Source organism: Erithacus rubecula (genome assembly GCF_903797595.1).
Source record: "Erithacus rubecula genome assembly, chromosome: 3".
Taxonomy (NCBI): Eukaryota; Metazoa; Chordata; class Aves; order Passeriformes; family Muscicapidae; genus Erithacus; species Erithacus rubecula.
Genome location: NC_136689.1, coordinates 146,784,839 through 146,810,536, shown reverse-complemented (window position 1 = coordinate 146,810,536; position 25,698 = coordinate 146,784,839). Strand labels below are relative to the sequence as shown.

General features: G+C 46.2%; 1 long non-coding RNA gene across 1 annotated transcript in view; it reads left to right on the top strand.

The window, feature by feature from the left end:
• The window catches only part of LOC306799429, a 95,007-nt gene extending 82,164 nt beyond the window's left edge, over positions 1–12,843 (top strand). The window contains exon 7 of the long non-coding RNA XR_013773597.1: positions 8,644–12,843. This is a non-coding gene — a long non-coding RNA (uncharacterized lncRNA). The remainder of the gene's footprint in view (positions 1–8,643) is intronic.
• The last annotated feature ends 12,855 nt before the right edge of the window (positions 12,844–25,698 follow it).

Sequence of the window (25,698 nt, the reverse complement as noted above, 5' to 3'; positions counted from 1 at the left end):
CTTTGAAGGAAATGTAAATAGAAATGTAAATGTGTTTTTCACAGAGCAAATAGTTAGCACATTGAAGAGGCACTCACAGACAGTGGTGCTGTTGGGGAAGATGTGCTGTTTCACAGCAGCCAAGGTAATTGCCCTCAATTGGTGTCCTCTACTGCCAGCCCAGAGCACTCCTCTGCTAGTGTGCAGCCTGGGGCATGCATGGCCAACATGCAAAAGGCAAGGAAGGGCTCAGAGGGGCCTGTTGATCCTGAGCCTGGCAGAGCATCTCACATCATCTTTCCTGTGTGAGGAGGGGCAGCTTTCGTGCAGAGAAACGACTTCCTGCGCTTGCAGGGACTGGTGTGACATCCTCTGCCATGGGGGAGAGGGATACTTTGTACTCTTCTGGTGCCTTTCATACCAGAGGAGTTCAAAGTGCTTTTAAGACTATTTTCATAATCCTGAGGAAGGTGTGAGCAGTAGTTTCTGCATGAAATGTCCTTTCCTGCCAGGAGAACATCACTAAGTGCAACAGGAGCAGCACTGGGAGCCAGAACTTTTCTGACTTCTACTGGCCAGCAAAGCAGCACCACAGCATGATATCATTTCAGGAGTCTGGAGGAAGAGCTACCCAGAGCTATTTTGAATATTTTAGGAGCTATTTTGAAGGAGAGTGGATTAAAGGAGAAGCAATAGTGCAGACATGGAAGGTAAACACCTGCATTTTGAAGAGGCAGGACAAGTATGGCTTAGAGGTGATTGCAGGGAACAGGCTGCAGGTGAATTTCTGTGCATAAAGCCACCATACAGATACAAAACACTTCCCTCTTTGACAGAGAGATCTTTCATATCAATCTAATGAGGAAACAATGCTTGGTTGAAAGAAGCAGCATGGGCTTGGTCTAGTGGCACCTGGCATATTCCCTAGTCCTTGTTCCCCAGGCCAGCAAGGCTGTAGAAAACATGAAGAATGTGGAAAAACAATAAACTTTCTCCTAGGATCCAAGCCAGAAGAGTGTTCTTCTGGGATGATCTACATGTCTTTAACTAAACTCCTGCAACTGAGAAGGCAGTTTTGTTGGCATCTGTTAGTCACAGTACAGAAAGGCAGCAGGTTGTGTCACCATCCAGACTTCCAGGTGATGGTCACAGGGCAGGGAGGCCGTGGCAGAAGATTTGGTGGAAGAGGAAGGATCTGCTGTAGTGTAGAGGAATGGGGGATTGGGCAGGGTGACCCCGGTGTCCTTGTCATTCTGTGGAAGAGGTGTGGGCAGCTCGCCAGAGTACCCTGATGTCACTGAGGATGGCATGCAGATGGCAGCTCCTCATCCTGTGGTCTTTGGCTGGAGCTCTGTAGCCTGTCTTTGATGGTTTCTCCAGTGTGATCCCATGTTTATACCACATCTATCAAGCAGTGCTGACATATGGTGTAAGTTGGGAACTGCATGGGAGAGCAGCCAGAGGAGACCTTGGCTGGCATGAGCCATTTCCAGTGGTCTACCTGCTGCTTTCTGGCTTTGCTCAGCCTGGTGGTAGAAGATGTGCTCCCACCTTGCAGTGTGTCCAGCCCAGCCCAGAGGCTGCAGGTCACGCTTCAATGTGCCCTCCCTCTGCCAGCTATGCTAGCTTAGCTTGCTTGCCAAGTCCATGTTCAGCATGGAGGTGTCAGCAGCAGAGCCAAAGGATTGCCAGGGTGTGTTGGGTTCTGTTTGCAATGCCTGCAAGGAGGTGGAAAAGGTCGTTTTGTCTGGGCAGGGGAGGAGGAAAGAGACAAGGAGTGATGCCATGTGGATTTGTTTCATTCCCTTGAGGAAAACAAAGCATCTCTGCAACAGCTTGATGATCTTGGAGATCTTTTTCAACCTTAGTGATTCTGTGATTCTGTGACAGGAGAGCAGCAGGGAAATAAAAACTGAAATAAAGAAGAGATAAAAAACTGAGATAAAGAAAGAGATAAAAACTGGCTCGCTCCTTAGCAACCTTTTCTTGCATCTCTCCTCGCTTGGTCTCTTTACTACCAACAGTAGGGAATAAAAAGGCAGAAAAAAAAAGCGCCACGAGATGAGTTTTGAATGGATGCCAAGGTTGATTTAATTAGATGTATTGAATTCGTTAACTTGTGAACAACGTGGCTGTCATGCAGCACAAGTGACGAGCCGCGAGCGGCGACGGCGGCGCGGCACCGACCTGCCAAAAGGCTCAGCAAAGCAGAAGGATTGACCTACTTCCCTGGCTCCATGGGGAGCACAGGCGAGTGCCCTCCACTGCTCTGCCCTGCTCCCTGGAGGGCTGTGCCTCCCTCTGTGCAGGGCAGGGCTCACTGGGCAGCCCAGCATCGCCCGGCATCTCCAGCACGAGCCTGGGGCTGGGTAAATGTCCCCGTGCCCTTGGGAGGCAGCTCGCTGAGAGCAAGGGCTGCTGCTTTGTGTGCTGACTTCTGTCTTCTGCCTGACACTGATTTTTTGCTGCTCCCACCCGGTGCACCCTTAAAAAATACCAGTGTTCTCTGATAATGGGCTTAAATGCTGTTGCAGCTGATAAGGGTGATAAAATCACCCATGCACACTGCCATGGCAACCTGCTGCAATTGCTCTTTGGTCTTGATGTGTCTGCTCTTTGGTGCAAGTGCAGATGTGTGGGTTTGGTTGAGACTTGGCCTGGGAATCACCTGAACCTGGAGGATTTGTTTTCTGTTATGAGCTCTGACACGGATGTGGAGCCACTGAACAGCTCCTTGTCTTGCTGGCCACCGTCAGCATGGAGCAGAGGATGCTTCCCTTTGCACCTTGCTGGAGTCCTGGCAGTGCAAATTGCATCTCAAAAGATTTGTCAGTGCCAGAAAAGAGGCTTCCAGAAGAGAAATTTGTTTCTGAATGAACTTCTTAAGGGTTGTCAAGAGGAACTGCTGGATTTCTGCTCCCAGGTGTGCCATTGTCCAGTGCATGTGTAGATCCAGAGTTCTCCCTGAAGTGACCACAGGATCCCTTTGAGATCAGTGTGGTGCCTCCTGGACAGGTCACATTCCAGCTAGAGAAGTCCCAACAACTGAGTGGCATTCTGATGTTCTGCCCCTGGTACCAGCCATGAGCCAGACTCCACGCTTTTGTTTGACAGTCTTGTCCATCTCTCATTAGTGTAGATGGAAAATTATGTCCTGTCATACCACATCTGTTAAGTGGTGAAGAGAGAATGTGGATTTACTAAGCTTCCAGCATAGAAGTGGTGCTGTTGTTGTAGGGAATGTTTGCCAAGACCTTTGGAACTGGAAGACACCAACAGAAATGTTTGTGAAGTGCACAAGTGTAGAAGTGCTGCATGAATCCATGGTCTGGGTTGTGTTGAATATCGCTGTGTGACCAAATGAGATGCTGACATGCAAGGGAAGCTTAGGCACACCATCAGCCTCCTCTGATTATTGTCAGTATTAAGCCCAGATGGCTAACACCAGGCCAGGTAGTCACCCAGTATGGTGGGGAACTTGCTATTTCGTGGTGAGGAAATGAGACAAAGCAGCATTGGGGAAGTTGTCTCAGGTCACACAGAGAAGACAACTGGGATGTTGTTACCTAATACCCAAGCTCTGGCCTTTCCCTCTTCTTGCCTCAAGTGTGGTTTCTTCTCTTGGCCCTACAACATCACTCAGCTGGAGGAGAGAAGGGTTGCTTTAGTGGGAAGATGAAAGAAGAAACATTACTTCATTGAGTAGTGTCAAGAAATTATATGGGAAGAAGAAAAAGAGGACAGATGGAAGGAATGGAATCCATCTGTCTTCTGCAGAGGAGAAATCTCTTTGTAGCATTGAGGCTGCTTTCAGGGTTCATGATTCAGCTCTCAGGTCTGTTGTTGATAGTTAGGATGTTTTCATTTTGACTTCATCTGTTGACAAGGCAGTAAGAGCTCTGTGAGGACGCGTATCTCTCCATCACATATGACTAATTGTATTGGGACAGCCGTGAGCACAATAACACTTCTGTTTTCCTCCAGAACAGCTCCATTACAGACTGCCTGGTAGCTGAGCCCCAGCAAGTGTTTTTGCAGTTTTGCTGATTGTGCAGCCCAGATAACCTGTGAGAGAGCAAACATGGAAAGTGTTGAATATTCAGCTCAAAAACCTGAAAACAGACTTGTTTCGCTGCTTGTCTGAACTGAGCTTTTAACCGTGTGTTGTCAGTGCTTTTCAGGAAACTCATCTCGTCTGGGACATGTCATCTGGCAGCAAAGTGCTCCCATTTAGGGACAGCCATCAGGAGTTCTGCAAAGGCCAGGGCTCATGGCTAGGCACTGTTGTCTTTGCAGCTTAGTTTTGTGTTTCACTTTTCCCATCTCCTTGGAGAGCAAAACTCAATCTGTGCAAAACAGATGCATTTTTAAACAAGATTTCTCTTAGTCTTACACTCAAAAAAACCGTGTCCAAAAAAGCCAGTGCAGAGCAGAACCTAGCAGAAGACTTTCTCCAGATGTTTGCTGCTGTTGATCCTATTTCTGCAGCAATGCAGGAGTTTTGGTGCAATGTAAAAACTGAATTTAAACTTCTTGGCATTAAACTGGTTGCCCCCTGCTCCTCAGGGTAACAGCTGTATTTATGCATGAAAGCCACATTCTCATCCTCAAGAAGTGTGTCGGCACAGATGAGCCTGTGACCTCAATATATCAGCTCAGTGGTCAACAGCCTCATGCAGAAAGAGCTTTGGTGTGCAACTCTTCCACTTGGTGAGTTTAATCTATGTAGGGATTACAACAGAAAGTTCTCTACAAGAGTCTATGCAGGTTTAAAGCTGCCCTTGCCTTTGAAATCATTGCTTGCTCCTTGAGGAGAGTTGTGATATCTGGAATCTGCATTCACAGTGGGCAGGTGGGCAGTCTGTCCAACATAGGGAGGTAGAGGAGGTTTTTGTGACTCTTCCTCTGTCCCTTTTCCCTAGGAGGGAAGCCAGTTTTCCTGCCTGCAGCAGGATTTAGGAGTGCAAGACTACTGTTATGGGTCTCTGTCATCTGTCATGATGCCACACAAGGCCATAGTTTCTGTCTGGGTGTTAGAGGAAATAGGCAGTAGGAGAAGGATGATGCACCAGGGGGTAGCCAGTCAGTGCAGACCTTCTGATGGCATTGACTTCTCATAACAAATTCACCACAGGTCCATTTCAATCTACTTCTTCTCTCCTTGCTATGGTGTCTTTGTTCTTTGTTGTTGGAGGACAGGAGTTACCTACGGAGCTCTGGGAGACTGAATAGAGGAGCTGAGCTTGGGATGTGAACTTGGCAGCTGCAGACACCAAGGAGGAGACTGCTCTCCTGAAAGTGTGAGAAATCCTTGGACACTGACAGCGTGCATGGCATTGTGGCTGTGATCTGCCCTGGATGAGTGCTGTGTAAATGCCCCTTGCAGGGGCTAATGCACGTGTCTGCAGCTCTTAAAGATAAGAATGTTGCTCAATGTCCCCGTCAGCCCTGAGCGTGGCTCCCGTCACTGCTGCTGGATGCCCTGCGGTGGGAAGAGCAGTGCTGGCTGCCAGTTCAGGTCTAAAAATGATGTCTGTGCAAAGTCCATCCTTGTCTGGACTCCAAGGGGCTGCTGAGCACAAGGCCTTCACACAGTTTCCTTAACAGGCTCCTTTTCACTTTTTCCAGGGACTTGCACTGTGCTTCATTTCAGAGTGATCCAGTGAATTAACATATTGTTGCTGCTGCCTGGGTAATTGCATGCCCGGGGTCTGCTCTCTCCAGCACAGTCTTCCTGGCTTCCCAGACAGAAAGCATCCTTCTCCTTTGGCAAACAGGGTTGCAAAGTATTGCTCTGAGGCCTAGCTCAAAGATTGGAGGAATGGGAGGGTGGAAGGAGGAGGGGGAGGCTGTTTCTGAAGATACATCTGGCTTCAAGAGCTTGCCTATCAACAAGGAGCTGGAGATGGGGTTTTTTAGCCTTTATTTCTGTACAAAGGTACTAATTTTGACTGAAGCTGTAGTTTTCTTGCTGATTTATGCAGACATTGGTATGGGTGCACTTACAGAAATTTAGTTTAGCACAAGTCACCACGAGGACTCAGAACTGCTTGAAATGAGGTGTCCTGGGTCACACAGGAATTTCAGAAGTTGAAACTGAGTGGTCTGATACCCTCTTTCTACTGAAAATAAAACTCTTTGAATAGGTAGGTGTAAAAATGCTTGCTAGTCTCACTTCCAAGTACAAAAACCTCACATGTGGATAAGCCCTTAGAGTCTCTAAGTTCCTGTGAGACAAGACCACATCTCAGAACACATTGGTGAACATATTATCAAAGCTGGACAGGTTTTTTAACGTGGATGCAAGTTTGTATTTTTAAAAGATGATATTTTGTCAGGACTGACTTCTGGTGGGGAGCTGGTATCCCTTAGGAAATGGTCTCCAAAAAGAAGTGCACAAAGCTTGGCAATCAAGCAGATGTGTCAAGAGGACAGGGAGCATCCAGACTCAGGGATAGTGGGGAGGAAGTTAATTTATGTCTCTGCCACTGACTTTCTTGGTGACCTGGGGTGAGAAAATTAACCTCTCCTTTTCTACCTCCTCCTCTTTTGCTCACCCAGCACATATGACTGTCATCTTATAGTTTGTGTGGGTCCTTCTAGAAAGCTGGAACTTGATAGTGCTATCTATAAAGTCCCTTTTCATCTTCTCAGTTGTGAACATTTCCTGTCCCTTAGTAAATAAGCTATTTTGGCTGAAAGGAAGACATTTTTCCAGCACTGTTTATGGCACAAGGAATGGGAGAGGATGGTATGGCCATGTTGACAGTATAGCTGGGTCATCCTGCACCACAGCTGTGCAGTTTGTGGGGCAGAGGGAAGGCTTCTTGAGGCATCTGATCCTATGGAATAGAGTCTGCCACCTTGGGCAGTATGTGGAGAGCCCTTTTGTGACTGGCCTAGCCATGGGGCTTGGGGAATCCTGCTTGTTCTGTAACTGTGTGTGTGTATTTATGGACATACACAGGAGAGGAAGGTGGATGTGTGTGTGCTGCAGATGGGACATGGACAAAGGTTCTTTGGCCACTGTTGCCCCAGCTGAGATAACAGTTGCATGTGGCTGCTGTGGGACTGCATCTAGGACTGCTGTGTCCTGAGAGGAACATAAGGCACAGTGCCCAGGGGTCCCTCCTGGGCCTTCATGGTCCTGGGAAGTGGTTGTTTCTCTAACTCTTTCACCTGGGGGAGTGCTGAGTGGTTCCCACCCTTTCCTCCAAAGCCTTTGCACTGGTGGCAGTTAGAATAGGGTAATACAGGCTGAAAAGGATCTTGGGTGGGTCAGCTGTGGGATCAGACCAGGCTGTTCATGACTTTGTTGGGTCAAGTCCTGCTTTAGTGTGTTCCAGTCACCTCCCTGCAGGTGCTGGGCTGCTGCTGGATCTCTCAAAGCCATCTCTTGCCCCAGCTGAATAAGCCCAGCTCCCACAGCCTCTTCTCTTCGGGCAAGTCCACCTGTGCTCCTCCACTGCACTTGCTCTAGCTTGTCCCTGTGTTTCTTGTACCAAAACAAGATGCATGTTTAGATGGGGTCTCATGAATGCTGAGATCTCTTGGCTGTTTCTGATCCTGAAGTCCAGTATGCTGTTGGTCTTTACTGCAGTTTCTTTTCTAAGGTCCAGCTGTCCTGTGGTCCCAACAAGTGTCCCAGCCCCTGAGGAGTGACAGAGCTGCTGGGACCTGGGGCTGTGCCTAGATGATTGCTTGAATAGGACCCCTGTAACTGTACTTGGAAAGCCTGAGTGTTTCTCAGTCAGGAGGGAAGAGGAGCACACAGGAGCCCTGAGCTGGCAAAGACTCCTTCTCCCTGCTAATTGTGTGGGCTTCCATAGGGAGAGACACAGAGCCCAGCCAGATGAGGCAATGACCTGAGTTCTGCAGAAAAAAGCAGATGTAGTGTTATAACTACCAGTGTCTCACTTACTCATCTGGAAAGCAAGATTTAACTGGCTGCTGTGCCTCCTGTGGGGCTGTGACTGTTGATGGCCACGGACAGCTGAGGTCCTGCAATAGCAGGGCACAGGGCTGGGGGACATAGCTCACTGTGCTCACTGCTGGACTTCAGCCACAACCCCTGGGAGCCATGTGCAGAGAAATAGCATGCATCCATGTCTGTATACCATACTCAAACAAAATGCTGCAATTCCATGCTGTGCTGCCAATTTGGTGTGTGAGTTTCAAAGCAGCAACCTATATTCTTAACAATTCAAGAGCCTTGGGAAAAGATCAATTTTTTATATTGTACTAATTTAATAAATGTCTTTTTTTAGTCTAGGAAGGTAGCAATAAAAGACAAAAAGGAGAAAGAAAAGACAGAAAGACCTGTACAATCATTTAAAGGTTTTCTGCTTTTCCGTTCATGTTCTTTCCAGGAAATGAAACTGCCTATATATGGTATAGGATTGAAACCACATATCACAAGCCACTGTCATACTGGTGAAGTGACCACATTGAAAAAGTAGTGAAAAATGGGCTCTTACTGGTGCCTTCCTAGCCTGTAGGAATCCTGGATGTGGCTTCTGATTGTAGTAGGGTGAAGATTTGCATTTTTAAGTTGGCGGTTTTCCTTTTTGTTCTTCCACTTCCTACAAACTAATTTGGTGCAGTGTTAATTGTGAATCTGGAATGCAAATCAACTCACCTGCTTGTTTTTTGTTTCATTTTCAGATTTTCTAACTATGGAAGCTCTCCTGAGGAGCTGCATTATGCTCTGCTGCCCCTGGGATGGGATGCAGAGCAAGGAGTGAAGAAGAGCTGCAATGTGCCAATGCAAGTTGCTTTTGTGAGGAGAGGGGCTTTCTGGTATGTCATATGGTGCTGAAAGACATTTTACTCTTGGCAACAAAAATCCTTATCCTTTTTTTTTTCTTTTTTTTTTTTCTTTTTTCTTTCCAGGACAGATGCTATTTCCTGTTAGAGATGATTTATATGCAAATCGAGGTGATACAACAAGAAAAAAAGTCCTGAAAGTAATCACACTGATAAACTCAGCCCACTGGGGAATTCCTGCTTAGCATTTATCTTTTCTTTTTTTCAGTTCTGTACAAGATACTTCTTTGCTTGTGCTTTCTTATGGTCTTTAATGTTTGTCCTGCAGACCTCTTGCTTATGAACTACAGTGCTTGCATTTTGCAGAGCTCTATCTCAGTATTCACAAACAAAAGGCAACAAATGCTGGAAATTGAGGGTAACAGTCCTTGTGTTTCAGCTTGATCTTGCATTGAGCTGGTGTTTTCTGAAGTTCAAGCCTGACATGAGCCTCACACGGCAGACTACCATGTGCCTGTAGTGATGATCTACCTGGAAAGGTGATCCCAGAAACCTCAGGCATGAAAAAAAGAGAGATAAAAAGCAAAAAGAAGACAGCAAAAAGTTTACCTAGTAACTTAAACAGGAGCAGGATTTGACCTGAGGAACCTCAAGAGGTGGTGTGGGCACCACTTCACTAATACAGTAACACGAGTTGATCACCTCATTGCTCCAGCAAAGCAAAGTCACATAGAATCACAGCCTGGTTTGGGTGAGAAGTGATCAAACATCATCCAGTTGAACTCTCTTGCCACGGGCAGAGACACCTCCTATCAGGCTCAGGGCCCCTTCCAACCTGGCCTTGAACATTTCCAGGGCTTGGGCATCCACAGCTTCCCTGGGTATCCGCTCAGCCTGTGCCCTATAGGTATCCCTATAAATGGATGGGGCTGATCAAAGCCTTGCTCTCACCAGGATGCCCCCCTGCTGATGGGACAACAGGCTGTAATTGTGAAAAAAAGACTCAGAAACAGAAAAGGATGTGTCAGGGAGCTGCAGAATGGCACTGCCAAATACTGTCATGGGTGTCCAGAGATAGCCACTGCAGCCCAGGCCTTGTTGAATCATGCTGTGGTTGTCCTGGCCTTTGTGTGGGTAACAGTGATAATCACTGTGTGTGGTGTTGGGTTTTATTATTTGCTTTTTTTCCCTTAAGTGTAAAATTAACAGTCAAATTGGCATTGGTGAGGCAGCGAGCCTGGTGCAGCTTTTATCTCTCCTGAGCCTCGGAACAAAGGAGGGGAGGAAAATGGCTTGACCAGTTTGGCAGCGTGCGCGTAACGGTGCCGCAGTTCAAAGCAAAAGGCACAACAGTCAGACACCCAGACCCGCCTGGGCTTTGCCTGATAAGTCACATTTCAAAGTAAAAGGCAATCCTGTAAGGGCTCTGCTGAGTGCCTCAAGCCTCCAGTGCTGAGTCGTCTTTAAAAGGGGATTTCATAAGGAGTAATATGAACAGAAATGGCTCTTTTGTGGTTTTACACATTCCAGGCATGCCAGGGCTGTTCCTGTCAAGGATGGGCAGTCTCTGGGGTTTTGGGTTCTTTTATTTTTTTTTTCCCAAATATTTGCCACAAACTAGCAGCTGAAATGGTGAAAAATAAATGAGAGTTGCAAAATCATTACAGTAGCAGTAATGGAAACTGTGAGGCTTATACTTAAACTGGCTGTGGGGTTTCACTCCATCTTCTGCACTGTTGCACTGTCAGGACTGCTACTTTTACCTGCTGTGACCACTTCAGGATGGATGATTTGAAAGCAGAGCTTTAACTGCTGTTTACCCAAGACCTCTAAAAACAGTGCTTTTGGTTTTTTCAGAAGCAATATCTTTCAGCTGAGCCACTGTTAACTCTGAATTCCTTCAGTGTCAGTGCAGTTATGTGGCCATACAGCATCTTTACCTGATGATTCCTGCAGGTCTGTGGGTACAGAAGTGGGGCCCAGCTGCTCCTGATTCAGGTGCACTTTTGTTTCACACAGGTTGTGCCAGTTTGGATTGCACCTGTACCCGTTAACACAGAGTTTTAATTGATGTAAGAGTTCCAATGCACAAAGTTGTGATGTCTAAAATCTGAAAGAGGAGCACCTTCACTCTGCCTTAGAACACTGAAATTTCACATGCAGTAAAACACCAGATGTTTTGTGTAGAGCTGCCCTGTTAGATGAGTGTCTAATTCATTGCCTACGTGTCCTGCTCTTCTCCACAAGGATGCTGCTCCTGTTGCCACAGTCCTGTGTCTGGTGTACTAACAGGACATCATGGACAGCTGGGAAAGCCATGGCCAGAGGTATTACTGCTGTCACCTCAAAAAAAGTATGGCTGTAACAATGGGAAATTAAGTGTGGGCTCAGCTCTCCTGAGACACCCTACACAAACATTCAGTACCTTTATTAGCAGCACACACTGACCATAGCCAGCACCCTGATGAGCTGGAGCTGCACCTTCAACTGCTCTCAGGTGACACTAATCCCTCTGTGGGGGGAGCAGAAAATGGAGCCAGGCTCATCCCAGCAGAGTCTGAACCATAGATATCCATCCTGACAATTTGCTTTCAGCCCAGGTTTGGCCACAGCACAAATGCAGATAGAGGATGAGGAAACATCTCTTTGAAAGTGCCAATAAAAGAGACACTATTGGAATGAACTCTCCTGGTTTTATTAAATGTGAATATGGTTACTTAGTGGTGAACAGGAACTGGAGTGGATTTAGGAGATGGTTTCTGAGGCCCCCTCCCATCCTCCAACACAGGCTGATATTACAGGGAAGTCTCAATGCTGTTGTGGGTCTGTGGGTGGAGGAGCTTAATCACCAGGGTTGTCATCAAATGCTGCACTTACAAGATACAAGGAGAAGTATTAATTCTGTGCTCAACAAAAGTATTTTTCATCTTAGAGGAATCTGGTCTTGTAGCCTTTTGGAGTGCTGCCATTTTACTTTTTTTTTTTTCTTTAAAAAAGGGAAAAAAATATTTTCCTTCGCCATTGGTGCTACCAACCACAGAAATTTGGAAACAAAAAGTCAGAAGGGATGTTCAGCAGTGAGTTGTCTTTTTACTAGGCTGATCTTCCAGGAGCTGGTTTTGAAGTAGATTTTGTTCTGTCCTCTCAAGGTTTCTGCTGTGAAAATATTTATTGCTGTGAAACTGTAGCAAGCTTTATGAGTGGCAGGAAAAACTTTAGTAACCAAGCAAATGTGCTTTCCTTACAAGTCAGACAGGTGTACATTTGGAATTTTTTGTTGTGCTTTGTACCAAAATATTTTTTCCACTGGTTTATCTGGAGTGGGAAAATGAGTTGACCTTGAGTTTCATTTTAATATAAATTTCATCCATTTAACCAGAGCAGAAGGATACATAGTGATTCTCTGTTTTCCTTCTTTTTCTGTGTATTTGCTTAGTGTTTTGTTCCTCAGAATCTGTTTTCCCTCTTTTTGATGGTTTAAGATTTTTGACAGAGAGGACAAAAATGCTTTAAAGTTCTAGTGTCCTTGGGAAGGTTACAAAAGTTATGCAGTGGTGAAGAGATGCAGTCAACCTGTAGAAGAGCCAGTTTTTGACAGCATGGGAAGTGGTTAGCGCCTCATTGGACATCCTCACATCAAAGCTGGACAGTGGGCTGCTGGAGATACTCTGTTTGAACCACAAATTGCTGGGCTTTGGGCAGAAATCACTGTATGAAATTCTGTGGTCTTTATTAGGCAGGCGGACAGACAAAATAATTTTGCTGGTTTCTCTCAGCTCTTAGAATTTATGAATCACATAGTCAGGGTGTTCTTGGGGGGGTTGAGTTTCCATGAAAAGTTTGCCTTGGTAGCATGCAGACAACAAAATCCATCTGTTCTCTTGTCCTTTCATCATGCTGTGTTGCTTTCGAATTGTTCCAGAAGAAGGATGAAATTGGGCTTGTTATTTAAATTTCAGTATGGGTGGCCAAAGCAACTCTACCTTGGTTATTATGGGCCTCCTGTGACCACAGGAATGGATGGTGCTTTATGCCAGCCCTGATGGAGCAAACACCTGAGGACTCACACTGCAGCGTAGCCCGTGGGAATCGTGTGCCCTGGGAATATCTCCTGCACTCTGGACTAGTCAGGATGTGATCAGCCCTTGCAGGCTGGTATCTGATTAAACAGCACAGTGTGGAAAAAGAACCAACTCCATACTGTTATGTGGGGCAGTTGAATGTGTGTAGTCAGGAACAAAGAATTCAGGCTCTGTCTGAAGTGTGTGTGAGCTCACCTGGGGAGAACAGTATCAGGGAGAGAGTCCATGGGATCCTCAAGCTCGTGGTGGAGCTGTGAGACAGAGAGGAACCTGCAACTCTGGAGAGCAAGTAGGAGCAGGGATGTGATCATGGCTTTGTCCTTTTAAAGGGAACACAGCCTGGTATGTGTACTTGAAGAAGGAAGGGGAAATGCCAGGAAGAATTCATGGAAAGCCACAGATAACTTGGGTTTGCTTTGACTCCAGGTTTGAGGAGGGCAGTGTATTTGGTTAATTGGGATGCAACCTGGCAAGGGGGTGATATGATTGCCACATCTAGAGGAAGAAAGTTTTGATCAGCAGGTTTGGGGTAAGGAGGAACCCTTAGAATTTCTATGTCATTTTCCAGATTTTAGAGGAAATGCCTCTCTAGCATTGCAGGTTTAGTCTAAAATATTTGGTTTACTGTGTAGAGGTCTTGGGTGAAAGGGTAGTGAAGACAGGATGGATTATTTGGGTCTTTCTGCCTTTATGCTCAGAACTCTGGTACTCCCCAGCACCTTCTACCCCTCCTTGGGGTAGGGAAGTTCTGCCACAACACTGGGCATAGTGTAAACTGTCAGGACAAAATGCTTTGGGGCCATCTTGTCTTAAGGCAGGTGTCTAAGGTATCTGGCTTTCCCTCTGGCAGTGGCTGTTGTCTCCAGCACCTACGTGGGAGACCAGAAATCTGTCAGAGATTTGGACTCCTGTGCTTTGGATTTCTGAAGCTGCCCAAGGTGAATGCCCCACTCACTCCTATGTGCTTGATGAGGAGTTATTGGAACAAAGAACCTAACAAAGAACTGTCTGACACCACCTGAGATGAAAATAATATGCAAACTTTAATCAGCTCTGCAGCTGAGCAGTCTCTGGAGGTCCTGTACCAAACCTGACCCACTTGCTGAACCCCACCAGTGCAGCACTGGGCACTCCTCTGCCTGCCTGCAGAAGAATGAAAGGACAGCAGTATGGAAAGAGACAAGTACAGGGGCAGCAATCAGTGGTAAGTCTTTAATAAGAAAGAGCTGGGGTATTTTGTTCATTACCCATCTTGTGCAGCTTTTGTCTTTGTGAGGTGCTCAGAAAGGAGGGAGGTGTTTGCATGGGTTTGTTTTCATCCTGATGGAGTGTTTTCCCAGTTCTTTCCCTGAACCCTGGCTCATCCCAGCCCAGCCATGCCATGTTGGGAAGCAGCTGTGAGCTCATCCTCAGGGCTGAGTTCTAGCATGGTAGCTGTCCTGGGGCAGGCTGCTCTGCAGGGATGGAGGGAGGCTCTTGCCAGCATGACTCTTTTGCCAATTGTCCATTTGCTGTCAGGATGGCCTCCCATGATGGCTCATCATGAGGCCAGCCCCCATCTCTAAACTCCCCAGAGATGTTAGCCATGGCTTCAGATTAGGGTATCTGAGTGGATAGCAATGGGTAAAAATCAAATCCAAAACCTCTGGGCTCTGAGAGGATGATAGGAGTGGACTCTTTGTAACAAACTAAAACCCATATCCCCTTTCCAGGTAGATGTTGCTGAGAAGATGATTCCCATGTGCTCCTCAGAAGGGCTGCTGAGCTGCCAGACAAGCACCAAGATTTCCCCTTCTGTGTGCACGTGTCCTGCTGGCTGCAGCCCTTGCTGGACCCTGGAGGATGTGAGGCTCTGGCACTCCCTGGGCAGTGATGCTCCAGGGCCTTTGAATGGTGTCCAGAATAGTGAGGGAAAACTACCTCCTCCCAGACACAAACCACATTGATTTGCTGGTGTTTTTTATTACTTTTTCTTTTGGCTTTCTGAATAACTGAAGTGCAAACCTCTTTCACCTATTTGACATTAATTCACTAATGGATGGCAGAAGGTTTCATGTTTGGTTTTTAGCTGAAAGAGTGATGATGCAATTATAAACCTCACATCCATTATGTATCTTGGAACCATGCGAAAAGTGTGAGTTTTTACAGAAAACATGACAGTGGTGGGGGTTATGGAATAAACTTCTTAATGCCTGAATTTTAATCTAAGTTTTGAATGAATGAGATGTGTTTCCTGGGTCTGAGAAAGCTGTGATTTTCCCCCTTTTCTTCCTTCAGTGTTGGGGTTTTTTTTGTTGTTGTTTTTGGGTTTGGGTTTTTTGAGTTGTTGTTGGTTTTGTTTAGTTTTTTGGGGTTTTTTTTTTTTTGTAATCAAAATATTTACTCACTCCACAAGTTAAATGGTTTCTCATAAACAAGTTAGTGTCAAAAGAAAAGTGAGGATGAGAAGAGGCTCAACATTGAGTTTTAGTCATCTCCTATTTTTTCCTTTTCAGCTTCAGCAAAATGGCAATTGTTTTGTTTTGACCCACTTTCAAATCACATTAGCAAATGAATACAGAATGGGAAGGATAATCATGTGAACTTCAAAAATGCAACAGGACAGGAAAGAACAGCAGCAGTCCATCTGACCATCTGCCCAGACTGGGGTGTTTCAGCATGTCCTACAACATTTTTTGGTCACCAGTAACAAATTTCCAGTGATTTGAAGGGGATAAGGAAAAAGCAGCCCCCAGCCCTTCTTTCCCCATTTTCCTTGGCTCCCTGTCAGGAGTCAGCAGTGTGCATCTCCCAGTCACTGCAGCTGCACTGAGCACTTTGTTCTTGTGTAGAGCCCGTCAGTGCAGATAAGTGCAGCAGGGTGCTTGCTCTGGTCCCTGGGCTCCTGAGCCTGCCATCAGTGCCAAGGCTGAGCACAAAAGCCTCACCCAGAGGGAGGGTTCATCACCTTCAGTTAGCAGCAGGGAGCTCAGATGCAATACTCCCGAGGCCCTCTGAGCTCACCCACACCTCTCCTGGCTTGTGGGAGAAGAGACTTTGGCTATGATTATTCAAGATTTTGCTGAGCTGCTCTTCTCCACAACAGGTCTGCCTTTGCAGGGAAGGCATGCCAGCAGCTTCCTCTGGGTTTGGAAAAGTCAACTCCACAGTTACTGTCTTCCTGGAGAAGCACATTGGATTTACCATAGGAAATTTGTGCTTCTGCATTGACCTTGATGGATCTAGGCTGCATGGTTTGTGTTTGGCTCAGAGGAGCTTAGTGGCATTTCTTAATCACTATCAAAACAGTTCACTGTCTGATAACTTCAAAATTCCCAGCTTTTGCCTTACAGCAGAAGCAGCAGTGTTTTTGATTCCATTAGTCCCTGATTTTTTTCTGACAGTTGTCAGGTGTAGGGAAGGGTGATCTTGGTGTTGCATCTCCTGAAACCTTCCTCAGTTTTGTCTTCAGGCAGTGCCTAGGAAAGATGCAATATGAGCTGGTTGTCTATGAAAAACAATGGATTTTGAATGATATCTGGGAATATTCCAGTCTCTGCCTGTCTGATTTTCTCACTGTAAGATTGAGATCACCTCTGTCTTCTGTCCTAATTCCAATTTGGTGATAGGAAACAGGTTGGCTGAGCAGCTGCAGAAAAGGTAGCAAGCCCAAGAGATGTGGGATGCTGATCCAGCTCCCCAGTGTTGAGAGTGCTGCTGCTGGGAGTGCCCAGCCTCAGGTGAGCGTGGCAGTGACACCCTTGGAGTGGCTGTCTCCTGCCTGCCTGGGACCTTGTAGCCCCAGGGTATGAGTTATTACCAAAATGTAATGCTGTGTCAGCCAGGTCAATAAAAGAAACAGCACTCTCTGCACATAACTGGAGGGAGATATGGCTCTGCTTGGCTTCTTGAGAGCTGCCTAGAGTTTGTGCAAACTCCATATCCAAAGCCTCCCTTTTCCTGGTCCCTGACCACCAGGTGACAAGCAGAGGTACAAAATCCCTGTCCCCAGCCATCTGCAGGGAGAGGAGTTACTCAGGGACCAGCTCTGGCACTGCTCCCTGAAGTTTGTGGAAGTGCTACTGTTTCCAGATGTCCTGCCTGTCCCTTGCACGTCCAGTCATGTTATTAAACCTTTTCAGCAGATTGGGAATCAAAGGGATAATGCACAGTTTGGGGTCTGTGGATGGTTGCAGAAACCTGGGGCAGGGAGATGGGAGGAAGGAGTGTTAATGTGCTAAGGCACTGCAGGTGCTGGATCAGCAGAGGGTGATCCAGCCCCTTGCTGCCCTCCCACCAGCAGGCTCCCACAGAGATGTGCAATTCAAGCAGCAGAGACCTTTGGAGGGGGAAATTTCTCCTGACTTTTGGCACCTCCTCTTGCCCTGGTTGGCAGCCATCGTTGGATGTGTTGCCCCATGCCAAACTTATTCACAGATGCCTAATCCTCTGCAGCCAACCAGCTCGGTGTCGAGGACTTCCTTCCAGGAGCCAGATATGTCAGTACCATTATATGTGTGGGTCTTGAGTGACTTGTGCAAGGCCAGGCAGCAAGCTTGTGGCTGAGCAGGTGTTGAAAACCAGCTCTCCCAAGGCTCAGGTTGGCAGCCTTTCCACCAGGAAATCCTTCGTTTAACTTTCCACCGCAGCAGATGGGGTTGCATCAGTGCAGGAGGGAAGTCTCCATGCGCTCGTGCATTTCTTCCCATCCTTCTTCACCTCCCCACACTTCTCCCTGAAGGCATCTTCTCTCAAGGTGAAGAAATACTGCTTGGTGTCCAGAAGAGAGCAGAAAGGGAGCTGGATTGCCTCTGGCACCATGCACTGAAGAAAAGAATGGAATAGTTTTGGGCAAGGTTCAAGGCAGGTCATGCAAGTTTGCAAACAGCTTCTGCAGGGCTCCATCACCAGCTCTTATCCATGAGAGCCTGTCAGGTGCAGCAGCAGGTTTCTCTGCCACCCGTCACATCTCTCTCCTTCAAAGTGGGAACAAAGTGCCCTGGAACAGGCTGACCTTCGGCATAATTATTTCTGCTTTTTTTTCTCTTATGTCAGGGGCACCGAGTGAAAGCTGAGGAAAGCTAAGGCAACCTCAGGTTTTTGTCAGCTTTCCTTGCAACAGTGACAGGGCTGTTGTTCTGCTCTAGGCATTAAGTAAGAAATCAGTGTTACCATGGGAGCAAACTCCCAAACAGGTGGTGATCACACACATATTAACCTGAACCAGTGCAGGAGGCACCACGTCCCCCTGCGGATCCACCAAGGGTGGAGGAGATCTCATTACTCTTTGTTTGTGCTCATAGTGTGGCTGTCCAGAGGATGGTGCCCAAATAGATAAGGCTCCAGGCACAGATGTCTGGTTTGATTATTCCTTTCCTTTTGCAACAAACCAATTCCTCGGCTCCCTCCCTGACTCCGCCATTCACTCATTTAATTTTCAAAGCTGTTTTCATGCATCAGCAAAACTTGCTGCCTCAGTCCTCCCCACCTCCTTAAAACAAGAGCTCCCCCACATCACTGGAGATGCTTTTAAATATAGTCACCATGTCTTGCTTTGCTATCACAAAATTAGGTGCACTTAATGCTGGCAAACTACTTTGCCACCAACAGATAAAAGGCACTACAGACAGGTTGCTAATCAGTTTGATTAAGTAAAGCACCTAAAGTTTGCCACTGCTGCTGGAGGATTGCAGGCTGATCCATCTATAACCCACAGGAGGAAGATGAATTAGCCATGATAAGGATTGTTTGGTTTCTGGTGCGTCAACCAGTGAGTGAAATGACTCGGTGTTTATATGCCAGGCCACAGAGAAAAGTTTCTTGTGATTGGAAGTGATTAGGCACACTGATTAATGCTTCCAGTGCTCTTTGATCCAGAGCTGCCAGTTGGAATGAGTCTTGCTGCACAGAGACATCCCAACTGCCTGGTAATGAAAGTGCAGGGGGTAGAAAATTGCTTGAAAAAATGTGGGTGAGGATGGGAAGGCACTACTGTAAGATATACTCTTTTCCCATCAGGCTCCAGGCATTGGAGCATTTCCATCAGGCTCCCCCTTGCATTCTTTGAACCATCCTCTTGTTCCTGGAAGTCAAGGCAGTTTGTAACTCATATTGTGCTGGTCAGGTTTATTCATTTTAAAGAAAATACTCAGGAAGATTGCCAAGTCATCTCAACTTCCAGCACTGATAAGGACCTCAGGGTCTGGTAAGTCCAAGAAAAGCTTTAGAATACAGCACTTTCTGAGTAGTCTCAACTCTTGTGAAACTGTTGTTTCTCTGTGTGCAGGTGGCATCTCCTTGTGATGGATGTTCCTTCTTTCAGCCGTAAAAATTCCCATTTTGAACCCTCAATTAGAATATCCCCCTTTTGTCATAGGTGAAATATTTGAAATAATTTCCTGTGACAGGACACAGGAAGATTTACTTGAGTAAGAGGCAAGTTCCCCATCATTTCTTACCATTCCCATGCCAGCACATCATTTGTCTTCATTATTTTGTCTCTCCTTCATGCTCTAGGTTCTGTGGTTGAACCTTGAACCAGCTGGGGGACACTAACATGGCTGCATTGCCCACTACATTTTCTTTACAGCCAGGACTGCATTGTTTGTCGTGCTCACTGTCACACCAGTCTATCCACACTTGTTCCTTCTGGGATGATGTCCTCTTTTGTGTGATTTGTGCATTTCAGGATAGGACTTCAATAAAAAACAAGCATAACCTGTTAGCAGGTGGTGAATGGTCACTCAAAAGAGCTCTGGAAAATTAGGAAGAAGACTCTAAAATGTCTGGATGTACCACAGAGTTGAATTTTGGGTGTCCACACCCAAGAGCATTAAACCATTCCCAAATCACTGTCTGTTCTCTATTTTAGGAGAGCCGCCAGATCCACAGGAACTTACCTCAAAGTGCTGCTCCTGCAAACCCAGGTGGTTCAGCAGCTGCAGCTGCTTTTGTTCAGGGAAGGGAGGAGGCAGGAGCTGGGGCTGCCCCCTCCTCAGGCAACCCAAGGACATCCCATCCTCTCTGAGCCCTGACTGAGCACTGGGCATTCTGGCCATCCCACTTTGCTCTCTGTTTGTGCTGAAGACTCCTGGTTTTACAAAGCATGAGAAAACTTTTGAGATACTGGAAGTGTTTAGGAGTTGAGAAACCAGTGGATGAAAACTGATGCCCACTGGGCCTGGAGGTCAGTGTAAAGAGGAAATTGTAACACTTTTTTAACCAAACTTCAGTTTCTTTGAGTGTATCTATATTTTCCATGTTTTGCCAAGCACAAGAGCTTGCAGGGACCAGCACTGACAACTTCTTTGACATGAGAAGCCCACGTCTCATCTTCCACTTGAGTTAATCAGCTGCAGAGACACCTGGCCAGACACCTTCCCACCACCATTTCACATATCCAGAGATTACCTGTGCCTTCCCTGCACTCAGGCCTGGGACCACAGCTGGTCCCAATACAAAGCCTCTGGTCTGTGACAGCACATGAACTCACCCCAAGCTACGCTGTTGACTTTGGGATTTCTCTCCTCTGCTCAGCTGTTCTCACAAAATGCTTTGAAAGCTTACCATCCTTCATGTTCTGACCATTCTTACCATTCTTTCATTCTCTGACATGTTTAGTTCCTTCCAGCCAGTGTATTCAGCAGAAGAAGGTTGGACAGACAGTGAATTCATGGATATTTTTTTGTGGGAAACTGGTAGAAATATGAGTACACATCAGTTTCCTGCTTTTGTGAAGTTGTGCTTCATACCTGTTTTCAAGCCTGTGTTGTCTTCCTATACATGGTCTGAATCAGTTAATATCTAATTGCAGATAATTTTCATAAAAATAGGTGCCTACTCTGCCTATTTTCCAATTTCCAGGTGGCTCCGTGGTGGCTGCTTGGCTGCTGCCTGCCCTGCTGCTGATGTTCCTGTTTTCCTCCCAGCCTGTGTGGCTGCCCTGGCACATTGCTGGGACAGGGAGCAGTGATGCAGGGTCTCCTGGAAGCCTGTGGATGGGCCAAATAAAACACAGCTGGGCACCATCCCAAGTCCCTCAAAGGCTGCTGCACCGAGTAGGTTCCCATTGTCTCAGCCAGCTCATTGTAGTTAACAGGGACAGAGGTGTCTGTATCGCCCTGGTTTACAGCAAGCTGGTGACTGGGGCCAGGAAAGGGAGGAGTTTGGGGTCAGACATGCCTCAAGCTCCTCGGGGAAGGATTTGCTGCTTATCAGAAGCAATTTTGGAGAGGTATTTCAGGTGTGACGTCCGTGATGGAGACAATTTCACGCTGGTGGAAGCCATCCCAGAGGTGTGTGACAGCTCTTGGTGGCCCCAGCACCTCCCCAGGCACATGCTCCTGGCACTGCCCCAGCTCATGGCCAGCCTACTTTGCTTGCCTGCCACCTGCAAGACAAGAAAATGGCATGACTGATGAACCCAGTCCTTATCACCTTCATCTGGGTATGGATCCTTGCAGGGAGGCAGTGGGTGGGATGGTGAGTTTAAAGGTGGCTAGCCAAAAGGTTAGGCAGCTCAATCACGTGCCTTGTTACTGCTACCACAGTTAACCCTTTGGCTGCTGGCCCTGGAGTAGGGTATCTCTGAGGCCCTGTTGATCTCTGGGGATCATGGCTCAAGCCATGAGAGGTGTTTCTGCTGGGCAAGGCCTTTGGTTGCAGCCAGTTCTGCCTTTACTGGTAGCAGTTGCCTTTTTTCCCTCTTTCATGAGAGGTTGCTGCTCCTGGTGAGAGGCTGGGCCATGCATGCCTGACCATGCCCATGAGGTGAAGGGCAGGGCTCATGCTTCAGGCTGGCATGACGTGGAGCATAAAACAAAACTGTAGCTGGGGAGGCATGGCCAGCAAAAGCACGAGACTCACAGCCCCCCTGGGCAGGGTTAGCCTGGGCAGACACCTGGCAGAGAGAATGTCTGCCAGGTGTCCAGGTTGGGGTGCAACCCAGGGCATTAAAAGTCTGGGTATGTGAGAGCTGCTGTCTGAGTTAGTAAGAGATCTTAAAGATCTTTGTATGTTGGACATCCATGGAAAGAAATTGCTGCAGGATCCTTACTGCTCCCTGCTCCAAATTGAAAAGCTCAGAACAATTTTTCCCCTGACATAAATACAAAGCAAGGTATCCTATTGAGAAGATATGGCCAGGAATCACAGAAATAGAGACAAGACCAGGTTAGAAGGGACCTCCTGACACCATCTGATCCAACTTTATATTAGAAGGAGGGCCTTAGATTAGGTTAGTTGAGGCCAAATCAATTCACATTTGTATTATTTCTATTGAGAAAGATTCCACTTTCTTCAGGCAACTGGTCTTAATGTTTGGTTGCTCTCACAGAAAATAATTTTTTTTTTAAAGAATTCAGGTAGAACTTCCCTAGAAGTCAATTGTCCCCATTGCTTTTTCTCCTGTCATAGTGCATCCTTGTGAAGAGATGTGTCTCCTCCAGAACTACTTTAGATATTGGAAGGCAGTGACTTGATTTCCCCACACTAAGCCTCCCCTGCTGAAGTCTGAGCAAGCACAATTCATTCAGCTGTAAAGTTCCCCACCCCCCTTTATCTTCTTGGTCCCTTCTGGACCATCTCCAGGCTTTCAATGTCTGTTGAGTTGGGAGGAGAGAAACTGGCCAGTGTGTTCCAGATATGGCCTGACAGGTGCTGAGCTGAGTAGAAAAATCACATCTCTTCATCCACCAGCAATGGTGTCACTAATTCAGCCCAGGATGCTGTTGGCTGTCATTGCTGCCAGGATACTTGGCTGGCTCATGTTCCTCTTCTGTCTGCCAAAACACCCTGTGCCTTTTCAGCACAGCAACTGTCCAGCCAGCCAGTGCCCAGCTGGTGCTCCTGCTTGGGATTATTCCATCACAGGTTCAGGGCTTGACATTTATCTCTGCTGTACCTCATGTTAAACTTCATTCTTGTTGGCCAAATCTCAACAGCCCATTGAGATCTCTATATGGTGACTTTTTCTTCCAGTACTGTTCCTTCTTCACCCAACTTTGGCTCATCCTCAAATTTGGTGACAGTGTATTCAAGCCTACCTTCCAGACCACATATATATCTGAATTGCATTGATTCCAGAAGAAATTAATTTGTATCCAACTGCCAGCACGACTTTCAGCCTTTTAACTTTTGAGCCTCTAACAGTTTCTCTGCAGTTCCTCTGCTATTTTGTGGTTCATCTGCCCAGACCATATCTCACTGACTTGTCAAAAAGGATTTTGAGGCAGGCTGTGGCAAACACTTTGTGAAAATCAAGTTGATGATGATATCCACTACTTTCCTTTCATCCACTGAGCATGTTTTTTGGTCAAGCAGGATTGACCCTTCAGTTTATCCATGTTGGCTTTTCACAGTCAGGTTCTTGAAATGTGTTTGCATGTGTAAAGTTTGCACAGACCAGAGTAATGAGTGGCCTAGTTTTGGACTTTGATATCAATAATTATATATATCAATATATGTGTTGCTTAGTCAATGCAGGTACTTGGCATGATTACCCTGATTCACAGCAACATACACTGTCAGACTTGCACACTTCTTAAATGTTCCAAAACAAGATATGCATCTTTAGCTCAGACCTTCCAGTTTTGAAATATTAGGAGTTATCCAATGATACCATAGTAGTTGCATTGGAACATGAGTTTAAATTTTAATAATCATCACATTAAATAGGAAATACCTTCTCTCCACTGCCAAAGGATGGATTTTTCTGCTCCAGCTCAACAAGTGCCCAAGTCCTTCATATATCAGTTGTTGGTGGCTCATAGTCTGGCTTCTGGGAAGAGCTAGAGGAGGATAGCAAGGACTGAATAGGAAGTTGTCAAAAGACCAGGGAGGTTCATATGAATGGGTTCTGAATGGGATTGTCCTCCTAGGCAGGGATTTGTTAACATTCAGCTGCACGTGGGTGTCCTTGTTCTGCACCAATGGATTTGAGTTCTAAGGTGTAATTATATTTACAATTGTAATTGTAAGGCAATTTACATGACATTGCTTAGCATTGCTATTAATATTCACAGAGCAGGTACCTATGTGTCTTCCTTTTAGGAGAGCAGAAACACAGCAACCACCCAGGCTCTGTTAATACCAAGTTATTTCAAGATGCTAAGAAGGAAAGTGTTTCTGGTCTGTCTGGAAGGGGTCAAGAGAAAACAAGATTCCATTGGAATGTTGAAACATGTCATTGAAACACCCATGATCAGTATTATGTGTGCATACATTAACAGTCAGCTGAGTCTAAATAAACACACAGAATTCCTCGTTTTGGCCCAGCAAGAAGTGGCAGCTGTTTGCACTGGTGCTTTCCCCGTGCTGTGGGCTACCTGCTGGCTTTGCAGAGGTGCAGCAGTTTGGGTGTCATTTGCCACACCCTCCCATAAGCTCTCCCTCCCTCTGTCTGGCTGCTTGCAGGTTTTCAATGAAAGGCCCTGTTCACACATGCAGCAACTCAAATTATCTCCAAATAAACCAGTGTGTGAGGAGAGTAATTCATGAGTGCTTCCAGCACAGTGATAAATGGCAGGCAGGGCCAGTGCCTGCAAGGTGGCCCCTCTGGCATGTGTCTCAATCAAATTGTGCAAAGATGCTGTAGAAGGGTGTGGAAACATGATCTTAAAATGAGACCTGTGTCTTTTGGAGCTTTAGCGACCAGATTGTAAGTGACAGACATGCAGTATTTGATCTGTCACCTCTTGTCTAATATTTTATTTCCAGAACTGGACACATGCTTCTGCTTCAACCCCCTATTTCTCCCCATGTCACTACCAGTCTGCTTCCTGAAAAAACAACAGTCACCTTAGCCCTTTAAAGACACCTTAAACAGCTAGGTGTGATAAATAATAACAATAAGTTTAAAAAGTTTATTTTCCAGCTATTTTCCTGCCCTTGCTGACAAAATTCTTGAAGTGTAGTTGAGCTTTGCCTTAGCAGACACTATTCTTCTGTGATGACCAAGAGAGAGAGGAAAGGTCTGCAAATGGAAGAGCTGTAGGAGGTTGTGGCCAGGTTTATCCCAGCAGGTTAAATAGGGACAAGGCATAACCCTGGGCACTGGTGTATACCTGTCTGTTGTGTGAGCTGCTAGCACAGCTCCAGCCCCAGCTAGAGCTTCTCCAGACACTGTCTGGGCACCATCTGTGGATGCACACTGGCCACAGGCCATCACCAGTAGTAATTAGGCAGCAGACACCTTGTTCTGGGGATGTGAAAGGGCTTGGCTGTCTGGATATGAGCTGCTGGGCAGTTGGTTTCTGTGCCAAGGGATGGAAGCAACTTGTCTTATTTACATGTATGGACAAGATGAAGGTTTTGGAATACAGGAGCCTCAGTGGTGAGGTAGAAAGATATGAATTTTGCAATTTCTATTAAACTTTCAAGTACTGCTTCCAGATACTGTCTCTCTTGAAAATCCTATGTTTGCTGAATTTCTGTTTTGCTGTTACATTGCTCTTAAGGACAAGAAAACCCTTCAGATAGTAAACATAAAATAATATGGAAGAAATGTTAAATGACTGGGGAGAAGTTTTGTTCTGGTCTACAGAAAAACTATAGGAGATTCCTAGATTGCTGATGATAAAACTAGGGCGTGTGATGTATCTTCCTAGTTGTGAGAAGAGGAAGAAGGTACAGAAGGAAAGACAGCTCAAAAATATGGGACTATTAAGCACAAATGGTATGCAACCTGATGTGCAGTGCCTTGCTTGTCACATAATCTTGTCTATGCTATGTCTGTACACATCTGTATTAGTGTCTGTTTTATTATTAGGAATAATAAAAGACATCCACTGTAGTCAAACTGGTCATGCTTGTTGAAAAAATGACTTTTTCTGCTCTTAAAATTCCACCTGAAATTGATCTGATTCAGTGCTGTAAAGCTCATCCTTCATAAACC